The sequence below is a fragment of the Magnolia sinica genome, chromosome 7 (assembly GCF_029962835.1).
Source record: "Magnolia sinica isolate HGM2019 chromosome 7, MsV1, whole genome shotgun sequence".
NCBI classification, from domain to species: domain Eukaryota; kingdom Viridiplantae; phylum Streptophyta; class Magnoliopsida; order Magnoliales; family Magnoliaceae; genus Magnolia; species Magnolia sinica.
In genome coordinates this window covers 45319636-45341592 of record NC_080579.1, presented here as the reverse complement: position 1 = coordinate 45341592, position 21957 = coordinate 45319636, and positions in this window count along the sequence as shown.

Sequence of the window (21957 nt, the reverse complement as noted above, 5' to 3'; positions counted from 1 at the left end):
GATATACAACCTAGCCAACTCGTCTACAGAGTCTGTGACTCTGATCGGTAAGAAGTGAGCCGACTTTGTCAATCGGTCGACGATCACCCAAATAGAGTCATGTCCCTTCCTCATTCTCGGCAACCCTGAAATAAAATCCATAGAGATGAAGTCCCACTTCCATTCTGCTATGGGCATGGGCTGAAGCAGCCCAGGAGGTCGACGATGCTCTGCCTTGACCTGCTGGTACGTGAGATAACGAGATACAAACTTAGCAATGTGGACCTTCATGTTATCCCACCAATAAGATCTTCTCATATCTTGATACATCTTTGTGCTACTTGGACGCATCGCAAGCTTAGAACTATGGGCTAACTCGAGAACCTCCCGTCTCAAGTCAGGAATGTCTGGGACACATAACCGGCCACGAAATCGTAGGCCCCCATCAGAACCAACACTCCACTTGGAGTTCTCATTTGTACCAACCCTCTTTCTCATCTTCGTCAAAAGCGCATCATCTGCCTGAGCTGCAATGATCCTCTCATCTATGAGGGGCTGTACACGAATGTGTGCAATAACCTCATACGGCTCTTCCACCGTAAGTTTCTGCTCAAAGTCCTGCACAAACTCCAACATGTCCCATTCTACTATCATTAGCAGAGTCACAAACTCTATAGCCTTCTTACGACTCAACGCGTCTGCCACAAGGTTCACCTTGCCCGGATGGTAAGAAACATCGAACTTAAAGTCTTTCAATGTTTCCATCCATCGGTGTTGCCTCATATTCAAGTCACGCTGCGTGAAGATATACTTAAGGCTCTTGTGGTCGCAAAAGAGCTCGAACTCTTCTCCATAGAGGTAATGTCTCTAGAGCTTTAATGCGAAAATGACAGCTGCCAACTCCAGGTTGTGTGTAGGGTAATTTTCTTCGTGTTTCCTCAACTGTCTCGAAGCATAAGCAATCACCCTGTCCTTTTGCATAAGGACACAACCCAGGCCAACGCGAAAGGCGTCAGTATATATCGTATACTTAACCCCTTGCTCTGGTAATACTAGCATAGGGGCGGATGTCAACTTGTCCTTCAGCTCATGAAAAGCTATCTCCGCCCTCTCATTCCAAGCAAACTTCAAATCTTTCCGTGTCAACTGAGACAACGGTCTGGCTATCTTCGAGAAGTCTCGTATGAAGCGTCGATAATAGCCTGCTAGACCCAGAAAGCTTCTTACCTCAGTAACTGAACCAAGCTGCTTCCAATCCTGAACTGCAGCTACCTTAGCAAGATCAACAGCTATCCCTTCCTTGGACACCACATATCCCAGGAACTTGACTTCCTCTTTCCAGAAATCGCATTTCTTGAACTGCGCAAAAAGCTGATTCTTCCTAAGAGTATCCAAGACCGCTCTTAAGTGCTCCTCGTGCTCTTCCCGACTCGCAGAATATATCAAGATGTCATCGATAAAGACAATGACGAATCGGAACAAGAATGGCCGAAACACTTTGTTCATCAGATCCAGGAATACAGCCGGTGTGTTAGTAAGACCGAACGACATCACAAGGAACTCATAGTGGCCAAAGCTAGTCCTAAAAGCGGTCTTCTGCACATCCTCATTCTTGATGCGCAACTGGTGATACCCTGACTGCAGATCAACCTTCGAGAAGTACCGTGCCCCCTTCAACTGATCAAATAAATCATCGATCCTAGGCAGAGGGTACTTATTCTTCACAGTTCCCAGATTCAACCTGCGATAATCAATACATAATCGCAAGGAACCATCTTTCTTCTTCACAAACAGGACAGGTGCTCCCCAAGGAGACACACTAGGCCGAATAAAGCTCAAATTCAAGAAACCATCTATCTGCTTCCTCAATTCCTCCATTTCACTCGGAGGCATACGATAGATGGGCAAAGAAATGGGCGCCACACCAAGCATGAGATCGATAGTAAAGTCAATCTCACGCTGAGGGGGTAATCCAGGAATCGACTCAAACACATCTTCAAACTCTCGAACTACAGGCGTGCTTTCAAACGCCGATCCAGCCATACTCTCCAACAGAGAAGTATAATAATCAAGGCAAAAAGGGTAACTGACCTGAGCTGGGAAAGTAACTATCTCGCCCTCAGGTCCATGGATTGTTACCGACCTTGCTTCATAATCAATCTCTGCTCGCATCCTCGTGAGCCAATCCATACCCATAATAACATCGTAATGGAAAAGAGGTGCGACAAAAAGATCAACAAGAATCGATCTACTCCCAAGATCAATCAAACAATCCAAACAACGCTTATTCATAGCAGAGGAGATCCCAGTAGCAGTAGTGAGCGTCACTCCTTTTATAGAAATAGTGCTCAAACTCAGACCCCTAACTGTCGCATATGATATCAGAGAGGTAGTGGACCCTGTATCCACCAACATAAAAATGGGAATACCTTCAATGTGAGCTGTAACCTCGAAGGATCTCGGCACCAAGTCAGACACAGGCGCTTCAGCTGAGAGCGCATGAACTCGAGCCTGCTGCTGGCGATTCGGCAGAGGAACCATGAGCCGTTGAGGTGGCCTGAAGCTAGGTATAGAAGGTCTGAAAGATGGATGAGCTGGCGCTGAATGAAGAGGTGGAGGTGATATAAACTGAAGCATCGGACGGCTGATCCTCTGTGGTGGAGTAAAACCACTGTCCCGCATATGTGAAAAGCAAGAACGATCCAAATGCCCCATCTTCCCACAGTACGAACAGTGAAGATCAGCTCGCACCTGCTGAGAGGGTGGCACTGAACGCCTCGGAGGAGAATCTACCCGCTGCCTCTTGTCGAGAAAAGGTACACTCTGAAAGTCAGGTCGCAGCCTAGGAACCATAGGTGCTCGCATACGGGATGACCTGTCCCCATCCTGCTCAGCTCACAAGGACATGCTCACCAACTCCGCATAGGTAGATATGCTAGCACAGCACATCTTCGATCGGATCTCAGGCCTCAATCCCTCAGAAAAATGCCGCATCCTCATCGGCTGATCGCTCAGAATCAAGGGAGCATAGCGACCTAGCTCAGTGAACCGGTTCTCATATTCCGTCACCGACATCCCTCCCTGACGGAGGTGAAGGAACTCACTCTCCCTCTCGTGTCGGTACGTAACCAGAAAATACTTCTCGTGGAAGCGTGCCTCAAACGCCTACCATGACCACTCATATCCTTCCTCAATAGTGCGAAGAACACTGTCCCACCATAAACTGGCCTCCTTCTTAAACATGAAGGAGGCAAGCTCGACCTGTTCAACCTCTGAATAGTGCAGCGGTCTCAGCATCTTAGAGATGCGATCAATCCAGTACTCGGCCTCCTCGGGTCTATGAGAACCCGCAAATGTGGGAGGTCATAAGCGCTGGAATTGCTTAAATGTGCCGCTCACACTAGCGCTCCCGGCTGGGTGCATAGGTGAAGCAGGTGGAGTCACCCCCACTGACTGAGCAAAGATGCCAGCCATGAAAGACAGAAACTGCTGCTGCTGCTGCTGCTACTGCTGAATCTGCTGTTGCTGCATCAACAGCATCATCTGCTCAAACCTATTAGAAGGTGGAGCAGACGAAGATGCACAGTTTGGCTCAAGAACCGAAGGCGTGACTGGAGGAGTCATAGGTGGAATCACAGGTGTCGGCCCAACACCAAAATGAGACGGGCCCGACTGTGGAACTATCTAGTTATCGCTCAGGGGAGGAACCCCGACAAGCGACTCAATCAAGGAGAGACGGGCCGAAGTCTTTGAAACCTTAGGAGGCATACCCTACATTCAACAGAGGATGCAACCTGTAAGATTCTACGTTCACATAATCCACTCACACAGCATTCATAGCACAACTTCAACGATAAACAACATGCATTCCATTTAACAAAATTTGTCACAATACAAGTACTGCAGCATTACATGAATCACGACAGGAAAAACATGTGAACTAAACATCTAAAACTGCAAACAACAACAAACAACTTCCAACTACAAAGCTAACAATGGCTACACATAGAAAGAAACAACAAAATAAAACAAAGGACGAATACAACTACAGCTACTCATCGGAATCAGGAGATGGAGGCGGGGCACCCTTATCCTGCAAGCAACATAGGATAGACTTCAGAGTTCGAGTCACCTTCTTGAACTTATGCTTCACAAGGCCTCGAAGATCCATGATATCCTGTCGTAGAACAGCCTGATCTGCGCTCTGCTCTGGTGCCACAGGAGGAGAACTCTCACTCGTATCCTGTGCCTCTACCTCTTTCTCGTCCTGCTCTGTTTTTTCTTCAATCTCAGCACCACCCTCGGCATAACTCTCTTCCTCATCGCTATCTGTCTCATCCTCACTTCCTGAGGCTTGTCGACGAGGACCAATTTCCATCTGCTTAAGGGTGTCAGATTAATGTGAAGAACAGGTACCGGCTTTTCTGCCCCAAGTCTATAGCCAAAATCATGTGCAAGCTTACAAATGAGTCGGCCAAATGGGAGCGATTCGGTCCTCCTAGTCGAACGAGCGATAAGGATAATCTGACGTAAGATGTACGTCAGCATACATAACTTTGCTCCTTGCCCCACCTGATATAGAAAATCTACTATCAGGCGCATACACTCGCTGCGGTTACTCCACCTTGGATATACATTGAATGTACACATGTGGTGAAGCAAGCGGAAGTCGTCCGTCATGTTGGTAGCTAGAAGGCTTCTATTAGGCTGCCATTTGACCAGACGACCACACAAGAGCTGGGTGCAACGATCCCTCTCACGCATACTGTTCAAATTCTTCTCACTGGCATGCACCTCACCAAGTGGCACATTCAGGAGTCAGGATATCAAAGCGTCGTTGACCGTGGCCTCCTGACCACTACCATAAGGAATCTTGAACTGCAGAGGCTCCAGTGAAGGATCACGAATGTTGGCATAAAAAGCTCGAACAGTGCTTACATTGGCGCGATATTCGCCCTCAAACAAGGGACACCAACCGGCCTCTTCCAGGCGCTCCAACAACAGAAACTCGCCAAACAGCCGCGGATCTATATGAGCCTCAAAAAGGACCCTACGGCTTTCGTAGACTCCATAAGATAGCTCCACCAATAAGGTTCTTCCAATGGGAGCTTAAGGATCAAGGTCCCGCTTGGTTTGAAACTCACGGGCGGCGGTCGTGCTCGCGGCGGCACCTCTCGGCCTCCGTGCATGAGTTTGGCAGCTAGGCCCGGCTTCATTCACGGGCGCTCTCTTCTTCCCCATCAAAGAAATAAGGGTAGAGATGGAAAAGATGACCGTGATAAACTCAAAGAGGGCCATGAGAAATGAGAGAAAGGGAGAAATAGGAAGAATGGTGAAGCTTTCACACACTTGAGATCCCAAAGGAGGATTTGGGAGCTTAATGAGAAGAAAAAAGAGTGAAATCAGCAATGGGGATGAGGGTTTGAGATGGGTTGGTTGGGTGTGCATGAAAAATGGAAGAAGAAGGAGATTGGGGAGAGATTTGGTGGAGTTTTGAGAGAAACTTGAAGAAAAGGAGAGCTTGGGAGGGTATTTTGTGAAGGAAGTAGGGTTTAGGAAGTGTTTTAACCGAGCAACCATGGAGGGGTGGGCCACACTAGGCCCCAAAGTCGCCGGCCCGCTGGGCGGTGAGGGCTCGCCGAACCGGCGAGGTCATCGCCGGTCTCTAAACCATCCGGTGATGACTCACCATTTTGACGAGGTCCTCCTGGCCCCCTAAGTGGAAAATGATGTGGGTCCTCCCATGGGCCCCCCTGGAAATGCCTCGATCGGCCCCTTTGTCCGATTCGACGCCTATCGGGCCATTCGAGTTAAAATCTGATATAAATAAAGGTTTACTGACAATTGAAGGGTTGAGATGGGAAGATAAACCATCTAAACTCATTAATAGATGGTCTAGAAGAGATTTGGGGTCGCTGCGTGTGATCAGGAGTGCGGACAGACTCGATCTCGGTGATTATTTTCAGTAAACTTTCGCCGATAGAAGCAACGGGACACAAACACAAATTTTACGATAAACTCGCTCCCAAATACACTAAGGTGGCGACAGCATGCGGTGTGTGACCATAACCGAGGTCCAGTTTAATCCAATTCATGCTCTGATACCAACTTGTAATGCCCTGAAATTCGTGGGTCAAGCATAACTCATCTCCCGAGTTTCAAAACATCACTTATGCAACATATTTAATGATGGACATATGTTGTCTATATGAGTACATAAACCATGGAATAAATTAAGCCAAACTGCAAACATAATTCAGGGATAAGTGAAAGACGCAAGCAGAAGACTTAAAGAAACATAAGTGTACATGTGTAAGTCCCTGAAATACGTATACATACCAGGTCATATTACAAGTGTTTCTATAAAAAAAAATAGACATTACATAACATTATCTATTCTAAAAGAAAATCCAGAATTTCCCACACATCAGGACATGGCTCACAAGAACCCGCCTAAAAACTGCATGAAAGAAAATGCAGCCTCATCATCCTCGAACTCTTGCTCTGCCTCAGGGGTCGCATCAAGATCTGCATCTAAGACAGAGTCTGGTGGGTGTTTAAACACCGTTCTAGAACGTGGGAGTGAGTGATCAACTCAGTGGAACAATAAAGCAAAGGTTATCATGTTATCAATTCAATCAAGCAGTAATGATAAAGCAGAACAATCAAACATGTCCTAAGTACTCTTGTTAGTGCAAGGATGCATGTAGAATGATGCGTGCCCTCGCCGGTACACCCTCAGCGTCTTCATCTTACGTTACGCATGAAATCACCTCAAGTGCTCCACCTCTTCCAGGCACATGCAATGCGGTGCATGAACATGATTACCAAGTTGTTATTAGTCCTTTTCATACAGCAGGATTGGGAAGTTAAGGTACCTTCCTCATATCAATTTCCAAACAGTGATCCATTCTAGGGTCGTCAGTCCTAGACTATCTCATACGATCATATGGTTTTAGGTCGCTGCAAAGGGCTCGTCACCAATCAATGCACGCCTATCATACCTTCATTACTACAATAAGGCTCGTCACCTCAATGCGGTATCCAGGTATGCTGGAGGTCACTACAAAGGGCTCGTCACCAATCAATGTAGGCCAACAGCATGAATATAGTGTCTCATACCACCATAATCGGCTGACGAGTTTGGTTGCTCACTGGTCACTCTGGGGAGGCTCGACACCCCAGCTTAGGCCGACAGCTCGACCACGGTGTCTCATACCACCATGTCCGGCTCATGAGTCTTAGCAGATCAAGGTACCATGGTTAACAGAATTTCATTTGTAAGTTTGGTACCCTAGATTCATACAATAGCGTTCATACATGGTGAACATACATCGGACAATCGGGTTTCTTGACGAACTCGACTAGCACGAGCGCACGTTGGGTTGAACGACATAGAGTGCGCAAACACTCCGTGTGGCCAAACCACTGCCGACAACTCTAATATGTCTCGGGTTCGTCAAATCACGTCATTCGTGGTGAAAGCAACCTCAGCCATGAACTCAAAGCCGATTACCGATTTCCTGGACTAATTCATAGTCCCAAACATATTCCATTATAACAGATATTCATATCGACAATTTAAAATAGTAATGGAACAACAACTCAAATCATGTGGTATGTGAGCATTTGAAGAGTATCAACTTAACATGGATTTTCACATAAGTAATACTTGAAATTAGACAACAAGGAATATGACTTGCATGTGGTAATTCATACGCATCAATAGGAGTGTTGAGAATCGCTTCTCAACGCCCGTAATTAGGATAATATATTATGATTTAGACCATTCAGACATTTCTACAAACACTTAGAATACATAGGTTAACATACATGACGTATGTTGGAATACACACATCTGGACAATTCCTTTTGCCAAGGAGTTGTCACACATACAATTAGCACAAGTACACGACAGATAATCATGGCAAACACATGCTCATATTTTATACGTATACGGTACTTCCTACATATACATAGAATACATAAATCTCAATATAACACATGCATATCAGAAACGCAAAATAAACATAGCATTTGGCATGTGAAATTTTATCCATAACAAGAATAAACCATTAACTGACATTGAAAGCCTTGAAAACCATAACCTATATGATTAAAGTCTACACCTTAAACCAGAAATAGAACACCGAACTAATTTAGACGATATGTCTTTGTCAACGGTGATAAGATAACCTAAGGCAAGAATAGAAATGAACTACAACACACATAAACCTAAGGGCCAAGGTATGCTTAGGTTATAACCAAAACAGGCCTCTCTCGATCCAACGAAACACTTTCGGTGGGCCTTTTTCCACGTGCGGTCGGACTTAAGCTCATTGACCATTGATCTAGGTCAGATTGAGTTTTCGTACCGATCGGATCTACAGATCAGCCGTGGCGGACCACACTCAATTCAACGGTCACCAAAACTCGATCAGGTCCACAAGTACTATGACCTGCCTGGGCCATCTTCCCTGATCAGAGGGTGAAATTGGGTCAGAATCCAATGGTCAGATTGCTTAAAATCGTCGCGCAAGCGACACGACTCAGATTTCATAAAATCATATTTAATTTCTCATCATTCTCATACTCTTCACTCTGGACTCAATCAAATCGACCCAGAACATCATTTGGACTTGATTTTTAAGGTGATGGTCAAGTCCAACATGGTGACCATAACTGTCTAAGATCATCGCTATCGGACTTTCGACGCGCGGTCCAGGTCTGATCCAGAACTTTAAAAAATTCTCAAGAGCAACTGGATTTAGCATTAAATCCCAGATTTCAGAGTAATATAGCGCTAACTATTCTACAGGTTTTGAGCCATGCAGATCAAATTTAAAGTGATTAATGCCAATTTCACAAGCAATCGAGTTTAGCGCTAAGTAACCCACAAATAACTTCTAAGGAAAATAGAGGTAGTACTCGGGTCTTGGCACAAAATTTTTTGGGTCATTACAAATCGAGAGAACCCATATTCTGAAATCCCTCCTTTCCCTGATCATGAATGTCCACCATTAAAGGAGGAGCTAGAAATTGAACCAAAGTCCGAAACTTCGGAATGTTTTGAGACTACATCATCTGCTGAGAATTTTTCTGAATTTTATCTACTTCTAGTCTCTGATTCACCATGGAGTACTAACATTAAAACTTTTTCTGTCATAGGTGAATCATATATACTTTGGACACCTCAGGAAGTTAAAAGGAAACCTTATGCTGAGGTCCATAAATTTTTCTAAAAATTCATGCTCTTGGGTATCCAAGCCTATTACAAAAAGGGCTTTTGAATGATCTTGTTGAGAAACCTACTGAGAAATTAATTAAGATATTAGCCGGAGGAGGAACGCTTTGACATGACTGAGTAGCTTTTCCCTTGCTTTCCTAGTTTAAGATTAGTTTATTACTTTTGTGTTATGTTTAAGATAGTCAACTTTATGCTATTAGGATATTTTTCTTTCTGTTTATTTTATAATAAGTTGCTTTTGTTGGTTTAACTCTTGTGTTGAGCCATCTTCACGCTGAGATCCTTTTGGAAAAGTCTCTTGATTCCTTCCTCAGGGACTACCTTTCCATCACTTCTCCTTTACTTTCGTTGTCTCATGTGCATTGCATGCTTATATCTTTTACATTGAGGACAATGTGGATTTTAGGTTGGGGATGGGAGATTAGGTTACTTAATCAGTGTTTTCTTAGTCTTGAGCAAAATTTGTGAAAATTTTTTAATTTTTTCTGAATTCGAGTGATTTTGAAGGATATTCTTGATATAAAAGTATAAGATACTTAATGTTGGTGATTTATGACTCTTGGATTTAGTTACCTATTAGATTTCACAGTTAAGTTTGAATTATTAATCCATGATTAGAAGTTTTAAACATTGATTGAGTCATGATTATCACATGTCACATCTAGCTTACACATTAAGGTTTCAGTTCGATATTGAATTGTTAACCTGGTAATCATTAAGCATGGAAGGAACCAACCTGGGGAATTTTTCCATCATATTCAATGAGTATATAAATAAAATAAAAATAAAAATAAAAAAAAGAGAGAATACCCAGAAAAAAAAAACAATTGTCGTCGAAAATGGCTACTTGTTAAAAGGTTGAACTGTAAGGCAACTTTCATTTTGGGTTTGGTTATCCGAAATACTCCTTTTTATCAATGTTATCATGAAAATTGAGAATTGGACCTTTAATTGTGATAAGTCGAGGTTACTCTATACACCTATGGAACTCAATGTTTAGAATTTTTCTGATTGATAGACTACTACTTTGAACTTGGCCACGAAGTTTATCATGCGCTTGAGTTTAGGAGAAGGAAATGCCCAACATTGATGTATCTTGGAATTCTATTATCTAGATTGGTTTTCCAAAAACCACTCGAGTTTATAAGAATTGTCATGTAATTCTCAAATTATTTTTCACATACTTTGCTCGGGACTAGGAAAATGCTGGTTGGGGATTGTGTTGAGGGTCAAATATTGCATATTAGACCCTAGTTATTACTTAGTTTTACATACATGATAATGCTTAAATGTTCTATTTTCATCATGCTTTTGTTGCAAGGTGAATATAAGAGCTTGGACTGAAAACGGTGCTAAAGGCATGAATTTGATGCTCAAGAATCACCAAGGTAGGGGACGGATCTTAGGGGACCGAGATTGAAGAATTCACATGCCAAAGATCTGATAAAACCCAATGATTGGAGATAAAGATGCCTGAAAATCATCTTAAATGCAAGATCACAGTGTTCCCACCATCCTTTTGGCTCGAAACTTTATATCTGTCCTAACGATCATAAAGTAACCGTAGATGTAAAATTTCAACCATTGGATCTTCGTGGAAGTGTCCCAATGTTGAGGGTCGAATATTTCATATTAGACCCTAGTTATTACCTGATTTTACGAACATGATACTTTTTAACATCCTATTTTAATTGTGTTTGTGTTACAAGGTGAATTTAAGAGCTTGGACTGAAAAGGGTACTAAAAGCATGGATTTGATGCTCAAGAATCACCAAGGCAAGGGACGGATCTTAGGGGACTAAGATTGAAGAATTCACACGACAAAGATCCGAGAAAATTGAGTGATTCACACTGAAAAGGCCTAAAAATCATCCTGAATGCAAGATCACAGGGTTCTCACCATCCGTTTAGCTCGAAACTTTATATCTGCCTTGAGGACCCTAAATTAACCGTACATGTTGAAATTTATCCCTTGGATCCTTGCAAAAGTGGCCCAACAGTTAGATCAGCCCATAAATCACTGATCTAGGGCCCACCTGATCTCTAGATATGCTTCAATTTTGGTCTTAATCCCTTAAATCAGATGACAAACAAATGAATGGAGTGGATTTCTTGAAACATCAAGGTGGAACCCACTTTACAGGTTGTGCATATGCATAACACACGTGCATTGGAGGTGCACAGGATGAGCCAGCCCGTTAATGAACGCTGACTCGATCAGAGAGGGACTCTCTCTCTCTCTCTGTCCTTTCGCACGTAGCAGTGGACGAGCGTGCGCTGTGATAATAGGTGGCCGACCACGATCCTCCAAATGATGATCTAAACTGTCTATTCATTTTAGGGGGAGTGCCGACCAAAACCTTGGTGATCTTGTACATTCATGTACGTGTACACATGGAAATCTCATCCAAAATGCAAGATGGACAGCGAGAACAAAGATACAGCAGGCCGCACCAAAACTTAACCAAAACTACCCCTTTCTGATCGAAATCTTGCTAAGAATCTAATGGATGGGGTGGATTTCTTCGAAAACATCACTATGGGGCCCACCGAGCTTTGCAGTGCAGGAACGTCCGTAAGGGACGTGTGTCCGGACGCTCGACTGCTGTGGGCCATTCTATGATGCAAGATCCAGACCATCTAAAATCTCGAGAAGGGGGCCACGACCCCATCCACGAAGGCTAAACAAAATCTTGGGACGATCTACTACCCCAAAGCCACTTTAAACACAGGTCTACCTTTGCATTTTCACTACGCATGCAGCTAGCTGCGAAAGCTCCCACCATCCTACTTTTTTACTATAAAAGGAGAGAGAGAACATGGAGGAAAGTCAATCTAGGCAGCCGTGGAGGCAAGGGCGTGAAGTGAAGAAGAGAGCAAAAGAGAAGGGAGAAAGTAACGTGTGGAGCGTGGCATTCAATAAGAGTTTCGTTCCTTTTCTTATTTTCTATTTAATTTATGTTTTTCTAAGAGCTTTTTGTTGATCATGTCTATGATTGGCTGAACCTCTTACCTAGGGCTAAGAGGTGAAGCTTGTAGCGTGATGGGATACTTTTTATGCTTTTGATTCATGTTACGTTGAACTGACTTTGATTTTGGTTTGATTATAAGGAATATTCATTGTTCTTAATGGTTTGTTGTGACTTAAATTACAATAGATCTGTAATAGCTTTGAGTATGTTCTTTTCATTATAAGGATTGTGAACTTGGGAACCTTGTTGTTCACCACCGTCCCCTGGGCATAGTTAGATGATGGAATCCTCCCTAACTTTCATAATTCTCTCAGATTGGGTGTGGATTGGTTAAATTTTATTGTTTGCTTTGTCTCACAGGCATGGTTTTGTGATGGAATCAATTCTAATTCTCATACCTATCATCTCTTCAAAACTAGATCAAAGGAAGTCCAGAATTGGTTTTTAATGGAATATCTTCCAACCGGATGAAGATGGGACTCTAAATCCAGTTGTGTTCTTGAATTAAGCATAGATCTTCCTAAACTCTACAAGTGGATCCTTGGCACCCTAGTTTCCCACCTTTGAATTTTACAAGTTTTAGTTAAAGTTATTCACCATTATTCTCTTAAATTTTCCTGGTTTAGATAACATCTTATTATTGTTCTAGTCTTGGTTACTTTTAGAATACGTGCAAGGTTCAGTCCCTGTGGATTCGACCTCGGTCTTACTGATATTATTAATAGATTGTAACCCTATACTTGGGGTGGTGAACAAGTTTTTGGCACCGTTGCCCAGGAATGACAGTTATATTTTTCTAAGATCAACTAGTTTTAGAATTAGGTTAAGATTAGGGTTTTTTTAGTTTTTAATTTTAGGTTTAGGTTAAACTAACGTAACTTTCCTGTTTTGTAGGACCTTGATATAGGCTTTCTAAATTGGTAATCTCTTTCTAATCTTTCTGTTTTTCTATTTTAGGATTAGGGTTTTATTTTCTATTTTGGAAACTTTCTATTTTTAGGATCTCTTTTATTTTTAGAAACTAAGTTACTTTCTAATTAAGGTTTAGAACTTTCTTAATTTGTTTTTAGAAACTTTCTATTTTCCTTTTTTTAGGAATTTTCCCTTTTTTAAAAACTAGTTTACTTTCTATTTTAGGAACGTTTTATATTTAGAAACTGACTTGTTTTGTTTTGTTTTGCAGGTTTTTAATGTAGGAACTTTTAATTTATAACTTCTAACTTTTTACTTTCCATATTTGCTGTAGGATTTTTTAGGATTAGGGTTTCACCCTGTATATGCACGAGTGAGAACGTCAATATGCTAAGATAGCTTTTGAGAATGCGAAAAAGTGTGAAGGGATGTATGATGATTATGATAGAAATCAACTTATGTCTCAGAATTTTTTCGAAACCATCATCGAGAACTGACTGGAATATAACCCTCCACCGGTTAAGAAGTCTTTACGAGATTATATACGGGAGAACAATTACATCCCACAGACAATATGTGAGTGTTGGGGTTATCATAACTATGGGAGTGAGAATTATTATCACCCATCAAACAAGAAGAAAACAATGAAAGATTATATTATGGGTGATAATATGTATCAACAACCATCATACTCTCCCACCTATGATCCGTATGACTATAGCTAGTGGAAACATCAAAATTGGGAAGATGAACCAACAATATGTTATAATGATTATTCTCTTGTATCCCCTACCTTCGAGATTCAACAAGAAACGATCCAAGAGGATTCATTTTAGCATAATATGGACTGTCTTGCCGAAATTAGAAAAATATTAGAAGCGCTTAATTTGCGCATTGATAAGATAGTGGAGGCTCGTTTATCCCAACCACAACCCAATCCAGAAACACAATGCGAGGAAAGTGATCTAAACCCGCTTGTGGGAAATTCTGAAATTTGGAATGAAGAGTTGGATTCCATTAATGAGCATATGGTTCAATTCCTCAAAGAGTTGATCTCAATGACAGTTCAAAAGAATGATCATGAGACGTGGGTGTCTTTTAAATAGAATGATGATGACACACTTCACTTACATGAGACACTTGGATTCAATGATGAGGGTGAGGTTAGTTTATTTGAACCTCAACCCAATTTAGGAGTAGAATGTTAGGGAAGCAATCCCATCCCAAGTGTTTACTGCACGGAATTAGAAGATGATGAGTATTAGGACGACGATCATGAATGTTTAGCCCAAATTCCAGTAGAATCGATCTCAAGTTTGGCCCAAGTCAAGGATCAAGAGGTTCAGGAGGTTGTCGACCAAAGTGATCTACTCCACCTATCTGATATGGCCAATTTAAATGTGGAGGATGAGCCCCTTACGACCGACCCTTCTAACTCTTGTGAGACATGTTTGGACCACTCCCCTGAATTGAATGATGATATGATTCGGGAGAGGGACAAGTTGCTCGATATGACTTTGGAAGTTAAAACCACATAGTTGAGGCTACCATCTGAGTTGTACACTACGATGCCTTTACTAAGTAGTACCAATGAATAGAGTCTTCACATCAATTCTTCGCCTGATGATTTTCAATTTGTTTGTGCAGGGCAAGAGCAAGAAAGCATGCATCCATCCACTTCTAGAGACGATAGAATCCTTGGGCAGATTATCCCAAGCTTCAATGTGAAAAATGAGCCACTCTCAACTGAAATTTCTAATTCTTTGGATGATTGCTTGGCATACTTTACAGATTCAGACGATCCTATGATAAAAGAAATAGTGGATGCCTTGCAAATCAATACCTTGGTAGTTATTACTGACCGAGAGAACGCTTATTCTGAAGCCTCTCCTTCCTCAGATCCTAAGTGTCTATCGTTAAAGGAGGAGGAGCTGAAAATCGAACCGGATTTTGAAACTTCGAAATGTATCGAGACTACATCATCTTTTGAGAATTTTTCTGAATTTTATTTACTTGTAGTCTCTGATTCACCATGGAATATTAACTTTGAAACTTTCTCTGTCACAGGTGAATCATATATACTTTGGATACCTCAAATGATTGAACGATAATTTTTTGCTGAGGTTCATAAATTTATCAAGAAATTCATGCTCCAGGGCATTTAAGCTTATTGCAAAAAGGGCTTTTGGATGATCTTGTTGAGAAACCTATTGAGAAATCATCAAGATATTGGCTGGAGGAGGAACCTTGCGACATGACTGAGTAGCTTTTCCCTTGCTTTCCTAGTTTAAGATTAGTTTATTACTTTTATATTATGTATATGATAGTTGGCTTTATGCCATTAGGATAGTTTGCTTTTGTTAGATTAACTCGTGCCGAGCCACCATCAAGCTGAGATCTTTTTGGAAAAAGTCGTACAACTTCTTCCTTAGGTACTACATTTCCATTACTTCTCCTTTATTTTCATTGTCTCATGTATATTACTTGCTTACATCTTTTACAATGAGGACAATGTAGATTTTAGGTTAGGGATCGGAGATTAGGTTACCTAATCAGTGTTTTCTTAGTCTTGAGCAAAAATTGTGAAAATTTTTAAAATTTTTTCTAGAACTTCTTGTGAATTCGAGTGATTTTGAAGGATAGTCTTGATTTAAGAAGTATAAGATATGTAATGTTGGTGATTTATGACTCTTGGATTCAGTTACTCATAGATTTCACGTTAAGTTATAATTATTAATCCATGACTAGAAGTTTTAAACATTGATTGAGTCATTATTTCACATGTCACATCTAGCTTATACATTAAGGTGTCAGTTTGATATTGAATTATTAACTTGGTGATTATTAAGCATGGAAGGAACCAACCTGAGAAATTTATCCATCATGTTTATTGAAAAAAAAAGAATACCGAGCTAAAAAATAGTTGTATTCGAAAACAACTACTTGTTAAAGATCTTTAAAATAGTTGACACAGCGTGAAGCCATCGATGGAAAAAATCAAAAGCTGATAGAATAAAAAGGTTGAACTGTAAGGCAAGTTTTGGTTTAGGTTGGGTTATCCAGGAATGTTCAGTTTGATTATCAATGTTATCATGAAAACTGCCAATTAGACTCTTAATGATGATAAGCTGGGGTTACAATATACACCTATGGAACTCAATGTTTAGAATTGTTCTAATCGATGGATTAATACTTTGAACTTGACCATGAAGTTTACCATGCGCTTAAGCTTAGGAGAAAGAAATGCCCAACATTGATGTATCTTAAAATTCTAGTATCTGGATTGTTTTTCGAAAATCACTTGAGTTTATAGAAATTGTCCCATAATTCTTAAAATATTTTTCGCATACTTTGCTCGGGACTAGCAAAATGCTGGTTGGGGATTGTGTTGAGGGTCAAATATTGCATATTTGACATGGGTTGATTTCTATCATAATCATCATATATCCTTTCACACTTTTTCGCATTCTCAAAAGCTATATCAGCATATTGACGTTCCCACTCATATATATACATGGTGAAACCCTAATCCTAAACCTAATCCTAAAAAATCTTATAGCAAATATGGAAAGTAAAAAGTTAGAAGGAAGTTACCAAATTAGAAGTTCCTATGTTAAAAACCTACAAAACAAACAAAACAAGTCAGTTTCTAAAAATAGAAAGTTCCTAAAAAAAAAGTAAACTAGTTTTTAAGAAGGAAAATTTCTAAAAAAAAGGAAAATAGAAAGTTTCTAAAAACAAATCAAGAAAGTTCTAAACCTTAATTAGAAAGTAAGTTAGTTTCTAAAAATAAAAGAGATCTTACAAATAGAAAGTTTCTAAAAATAAGAAATAAAACCCTAATCCTAAAATAGAAAAATAGAAAGATTAGAAAGGGATTACCAATTTAGAAAGCCTATATCAGGGTCTTACGAAACAGGAAAGTTAAGTTACTTTCTAGAAATCAAATAGAAAAACCTAAACCTAGAATTAAAAACTATAAAAATCCTAATCTTAACCTAATTCTAAAACTAGTTAATCTCAGAAAAACATAACCGTCAATCCCCGGCAACGGTGCCAAAAACTTGTTCACTACCCCAGGTATAGGGTTGCGATGTAGTAATAATCTCGATAAAATCGAGGTCGAATCCATAGGGATTGAACCTTGTACATATTTTGAAAGTAACCAGAACTAGAACTAGAAGAAGATGTAATCTAAACTAGGAAAATTTAAGAAAATAATGGTGAATAACTTTAACTAAAACTTGTAAAATTCAAAGGTGGGAAATTAGACCCCAGTTATTACCTGATTTTATGAACATGATATTGTTTAACATCCGATTTTAATCGTGTTTGTATAGCAAGGTGAATTTAAGAGCTTGGACTAAAAAGGGTGCTAAAAGTATAGATTTGATACTCAAGAATCACCAAGACAAGGGATGGATCTTAGGGGATCGAGATCGAAGAATTCACACGCCAAAGAACTGAGAAAATCGAGTGATTCATGCTAAAGAGGCCTGAAAATTGTCATGAATGCCATATTACAGGGTTCCCATCATCTGTTTTGCTCGAAACTTTATATCTGGCCCGAGGACCCTAAATTAACTGTACACGTCGAAATTCAGCCCTTGGATCCTTGTAGAAGTGGCCCAACGGACAGATTAGCCCATAAATCATTGATCTGGGGCCCACCTGATCTCTGGATATGCTTCAATTTTGGTCTCAATCCCTTAAATCAGATTACAAAATGGATGAACAGAGAGGATTTTTCGAAACATCAAGTGGGACCCACTTTACATGGTGTGCATGTGCACTGGAGGTGCACTGGACTAGCCAGCCCGGTCAATGACCGCTGACCCGATCAGAGAGGAACTCTCTCTCTCTCTCTCTCATTTTGCACATAGCAGCAGACGAGCGTAACTGTGATAATAATGGCCCACCACAATCCTCCAAATGATGATCTGAACCATCCATTCGTTTAGGGGGGGGGGGGGGGGGGGCAACAAAAACATTGGGGATCTTGTGCATTCATGCACGTGTACACATGGAAATCTCATCCAAAGCGCAAGATGGATGGTGAGAACAAAGATACAGTAGACCACATCAAAACTCGACCAAAATCACCCCTTTCCGATCGAAATCCCGCCAGGAATCCAATGGACAAGGTGGAATTCTCTGAAAACATCACTATGGGGCCCACCAAGCTTTACAGTCTAGGAACATCCGCAAGGGACGTGCGTCTGGATGCCTGGCCACTGTGGGCCATTATGTGATTCCGATCAGGGTCGGATGCAAGATCCAGACCGTCCAAAATCTTGAGATGGGGGCCATGACCCCATCCATGCATGAAGGCCAAATAAAATCTTGGGACGATCTACTGCCCCAAAGCCACTTCAAACGCAGGTTTGCCTTTGCGTTTTCACTACGCATGCAGCTGGCTGCAAAAGCTCCCACCGACCTACGTGTTTGCTATAAAAGGAGAGAGAGAAAGTGGAGGAAAATCAATCCAGGCAGCCATGGAAGTAATGACATGAAGTGAAGAAGAGAGCAAAAGAGAAGGGAGAAAGCAATGTGTGGAGCATGACATTTAAAAAGAGTTTTCTTCCTTTTCTTATTTTCTATTTAATTTATGTTTTTCTAAGAGTTTTTAGTTGATCATGTCTTTGATTGGCTGAACCTCTTACCTAGGGCTAAGAGGTGAAGCTTGTAGCGTGACGGGATATTTTCTATGCTTTTGATTCATGTTACGTTGAACTGACTTTGTTTTTGGTTTGATTATAAGGAATATTCATAGTTCTTAATGGTTTATTGTGACTTAAATTACAATAGATCTGTAATAGCTTTGAGTATGTTCTTTTCATTATAAGGATTGTGAACTTGGGAACCTTGTTGTTCACCACCGTCCCCTGGGCATAGTTAGATGATGGAATCCTCCCTAACTTTCATAATTCTCTCAGATTGGATGTGGATTGGTTAAATTTTGTTGTTTGCTTTGTCTCACAAGCATGGTTTTGTGATGGAATCAATTCTAATTCTCATACCTATCATCTCTTCAAAACTAGATCAAAGGAAGTCCAGAATTGGTTTTTAATGGAATATCTTCCAACTGGATGAAGATGGGACTCTAAATCCAGTTGTGTTCTTGAATTAAGCATTGATCTCCCTAATCTCTACAAGTGGATCCTTGGCACCCTAGTTTCCCACCTTTGAATTTTACAAGTTTTAGTTAAAGTTATTTACAATTATTCTCTTAAATTTTTCTTGTTAAGATTACATCTTATTCTAGTTCTAGTCCTAGTTACTTTCAGAATACGTACAAGGTTTAGTCCCTGTGGAATCGACCTCAGTCTTACTGAGATTATTACTACATCGCAACCCTATATGTGGGGTGGTGAATGCCTAACGGAAAGATCGGCCACAAAACCAACGATTTGAGGCCCACCTGATCTCTGGATATGCTTCAAACTTGGGCTCAACCCCTTAAATTGGATGGAAGGATGGATGAATAGAGCCGATTTCTCAAAACATCACTGTGGACCCCACCTTGAGTGGTGTCCGTGTGCAGAACACACGTGCACTCGCCGTGCACTGGAAGTCAAGTTAAGTCAAATCGACTTTGACCTGATTCCCATCTCCCATACGCAGACAGCGTACGCACCACCGTCCGCTGTGGAGCGTCGTGACCCACCACATCGTCCGTTCGGATAATCTGAACCGTCCAATGTGTCCAGACGGTGGAGTCGACAACAACCATGGAGACTTTATACTGCCATGCACGTGATCACAAGAGGAGTATGCTCAAATGCAGGATGGACGGTAGCAGCAAAGATTTAATGGGCCGCATTAAATTCGAGCAAAAAGTCTATTCCTTACCAAAATTTCGAGAGCAATTCAATGGACAGAGTGGATTTCTCCATTAACGTCGATCATGGGCCCCACCGACACCACCGATTCTGAATTCGCATGAATTATGCAACGTATATCCGGAAGTCACCCAGTTTTTATGGCCAGTTGTGCGACCATGGTGGTGATCGGACCTACGATCTGAACCGTCCACAAGCTGCAAACGGTGGGACCGACCCCATCCATGAAGACAAAACCAAGAATAGGATGGTCAACCATCCCAAAATTCATTCCAACACAAGAAGTTGTGTATGTTTCGTTAAGCAAAGGGAGTGCATAAGTTTACGCACCAAACCAACAAGTTTCGACCGACTTCCAGTGCCTATAAAGTGACAGGGCCATGACAAGAGAGGGATTATCAGGCATAGACATGGAGTGGAGGAAAAAACATTGTCTAGATGTGGGAAGCAAAGGCGAGACAGAGAGAGAGAGAGAGACGTGGAGACGGCCATTGAGTTTTCCTTCTCCTTTTCTTCTTTAGTTTTTGTTTCTTTTGTTCTTTCCTTTGATATTTTTCTAAGTTTTAGATCATCATGTCTATGATGAGTTAAACCTCTTAGCTAGGGATAAGAGGTAAAGCTTGTAGCGTGATGGGGTGTTTTTTATGCTTGGGTTGATGTTAAAATGAACTCTCTTTTAATTCTAGTTTGATAATAAGGAATACTCTTAGTTTTTAATGATTTATTGTGACTTGAATTACAATAGATCAAGTCACAATAGATCTGTGATAACTTTGAGTATATTCTATACATGTATTGAGGTTGTGAGCATAGGAACCCTGTTGTTCACCATCGTCTCATGGACATGGTTGGATGATTAAATTCTTCCTAACATTCATAGCTCTCTTAGATTGTGGATTAGTTAAATTTTGTTGTTTGCTTTGTCTCATGGGCATCGTTTTGTGATGGAATCAATTCTAATTCTCGTACCTATCATTCATTGAAAACTAGATCAAAGGAAGTTCGGATGTGAATTTTAATGAATTATCTTCCAAATGGATAAAGATATGACTCTAAATCTAGTTGTGTTCATGAATCAAGCATAGATCTCCCTGATCTCTATAAGTGGACCCTTGGAAACCCTAGTTTTCCACCTTTGAATTTTAAAAGTTTTAGTTAAATAATTCATCATTATTCTCCTACATTCTCCTGATTTAGATTACATCTTCTTCTAGTTCTAGTTCTAGTTACTTTCAGAATACGTACAAGGTTCACTCCTTGTGGATTCGACCTCGGTCTTATCGAGATTATTACTACATCGTGACCCTACACTTGGGGTTATGAACATTAGGATGGCTTTGATTGCTGAACCCCGTTCTTCTAGGGCCCCGACTGCTATGAGGACGTCTGTTGAGCTTCTTGTGCCCCAAGCGGGGGGCATGTCTGGTGAAGGGGGACATAGGTCTCCCAAGTCAGCTCGAGCCTTGCTAGAGAGTCTCTTACCCTGGGTAAATCAACATATCCCTAATGCTGAATTCGCCTGTATAATGGATATGCAACTGGATAGAATCATTGGGCAAATGGCGAAATTTTTCTTTAAGGTAGGTTTTCCTTCCTTAGGATGACTCGTCATTTTTGTCTTATTTTAGTTCTGACATTGCTTCTCATACTTTGCAGTACACACCTTCCTTGCTTCATGTGCATCATGAGCTGATGTGCCTTCAGAAGGAAGTTAAGGAGGCGTAAGCGGTGTTGTTGAGGAAGCACGTTGAAGTTGAGCAACTTTTTGTCGCGGCCAGTTAGTCCAGCGCCAAAGCCGAGCAGCTTTGGTCTGCCTTGAAGGCTCAATCGGAGAATTTAGTGGCCGAGCTGGGGGCCTCTAAGAAGCTGCTCAACAAGGCCTTGGAAAGGGGGGCCTAGCGGAAGTCCGACCTGACTGCCTTAGCACATTCTTTCGATGTCAGGATAAAGGAAGCCCAGGTGGTTGTTGCTTTAGCTCGAGTAGCCACAGTGGAGGAGTTCAAGT